The sequence below is a fragment of the Microtus oregoni genome, unplaced genomic scaffold (genome assembly GCF_018167655.1).
Source record: "Microtus oregoni isolate MIOR12 unplaced genomic scaffold, Mior012 000091F_ref0000469, whole genome shotgun sequence".
Lineage (NCBI taxonomy): Eukaryota > Metazoa > Chordata > Mammalia > Rodentia > Cricetidae > Microtus > Microtus oregoni.
The window spans coordinates 1,646,836-1,649,222 of record NW_024544600.1 but is presented as its reverse complement, the minus strand read 5'-3'; positions in this window follow the sequence as shown (position 1 = coordinate 1,649,222).

Sequence of the window (2,387 nt, the reverse complement as noted above, 5' to 3'; positions counted from 1 at the left end):
GGTCATTCCCATTCATATCACCCCCCACCCAATTCTCACTCTCCATCACTTGACAATATCTTTTGCCGTTGAGTAGAACTGATCTCTCTCCATCTTTTTTCAAGTATTCAGTGGGAGCAACTTTCATAATTAAAAGCTGCAGGAACATCCTGACAGCTAGCTACCCTCACCCTGGGTACCTCGCCAACACTGGGCCTTGGTGTGTCAGCATCCCGTTCTCTCCCCATATGTTTCATTGGTAGCTCTGGCTACCTGGGTTTCCCTTGGAATCATTTAGTCCTCATCAACCGCCTTTTGCGAGGACTGATTAGGGAGCCAGGAGCTGCCAGGCTGAGTGGTTCCTGGAGTATGGGTTCTGTTTTTGGGCAGCATTCCCCGCTTTTGTGGGTGGCGTGACTCTCAGCAGACACTGAGGGTGTGTAGCTGCATGAAAGATTCTAAAGCACTCACTTAGACTAAGGAAGTGGCTCCCTCCAGAGGTGAGCACGCCGCCGTACAATCCCAAGGAAAACAACTGCTTTGAAACGCAGGAGAAAGCTGCCGATTTCAAATCATGGTGCGGTAAATTGTGTACAGCAAGTGATCGTAACTGGATCGTCATGCCTTGGCTTGGCGAAAGGCTTGAACTGCATCTCTCCCAAGTTAACTTTTCCAATATCCTCACCAAAGCTGGGGTGGGGGCAGCTGGTAGCTTCTGAAAATGGCAGTCATTTACATAACCCTTTGCATACCCACGGCTTGAGGGAGGGGAGCCAGTTAAAGCCCTTGCCAGAAGGAAGCATCACAGCTCGGCAATCACCGGAAAGTCAAAGGGTAGCATTGCCAAACAAAACTCACAACACGGCCCTTGTTGCACGGTTAATAAGTCACCTCCTCTTCCTCCTCTTCTGCTTCTGCCAGTAAACTGAACTTGGCAGGCTTGCTATTTTCCTTACAATGGCAGCTGATGAAATTGCCTTCCCAGCACAAACCATCATCAACTGAAGCATCACAGAAGGGGCTACAGAGGGTGACCTCTCTCTCCGCAGCTGGGGGACAAGAGCCACTCCACAGGGGGGAAAAAGTGAAGAAGTAAAGAAGCATATGTATCTTGGTCTTCTGGGCCATATGTAGATTCGTAAATATTCATCGATGTTCCCAGCGAGTCTTGGTTAAAATAAATCTGTCCTCCCTTTGATGCATTTGTTCAAAAAAAGGATAGTGATGGGCCAGCAAGATAGCTCATTGTAGAAAGGCAATCACTGGCAAGCCTGAGGACCTGAATTCCAGCTCTCAGGACAATCCGGGAGAAAGAGAGAACTGACTTCCAAAGCTTGTTGTCCTCTGACCTCCACATAGCACACTATGGCAACTACACACACACACACACACACACACACACACACACACACACACACAATTCCTAACATAAACCAGCCAGGAAATCCAGGACACCATGAAAAGACCAAACCTAAGAATAGACACACAAACACACAGATGCACACATACACGTACACACACACAATAGGTAGATGGTAGAAGATAGATAGATGATAGATAGATAGATAGATAGATAGATAGATAGATAGATGATAGATGGATGGTGGATGGATAGATAGATGATAGATAGATAGATAGATAGATAGATAGATAGATAGACAGACAGATAGATGTAATTAAATGCTTTTATTCTGCTTTTGTTTTTTGAGACAGGGTCTCCCTATATAGCCTTGGCTGCTCTAAACCTAATTAGGTAGACCAGGATGATCTCCAACTCACAGAGATCTCCTGCCTCTGCCTCCTGAATATTACTACTAAAGACATATACTACTAAGCCTGACTTAAAAAAAAAATTAAAGGGTTGTGAGACTCCAATAAGTTTTGAAATGGTGGCCAGGACCCCTAAAAAAAGAACCCATAGACATGCCTGTAATTCTGACTCACGTTCTCCCTTAAGAAGGGGCTGTTTTAGAAATGACATTGTAGCTAACTAACTTCTCTATACTTCCTCTGAGATGTTTTAGTTATTATTGTGTGTGCATGCACACATGCACATGTGTGAGTGTGGGCATGCCCATGCCGTGGGATGAATGTGGAAGTCAGGTCCATTTTCTCCCCACCTTTCCATGAGTCGCAGGGGACCATGCTCAGGTCTCCAGGCTTGCAGGACAAGTGCTTTTCCCCACCGAGCCATCTTGCCCACCCCACACCTCTTTTCCTATCGTATCACGAGTTGTTAGCATCTTCTACTTTGCACGACGGCGCAGGAGAAGCCTGCGGTTCCACTGGTGTTATGAACACAACTCGAAAGGTTCCACTACTGAACAAAGTTGAGCTCACTTTCCCTACCAAACCGTCCGCTGCTTTGCCCTCCGCTGATGATGAGCAATGTTCTCATTGGTCCCCAC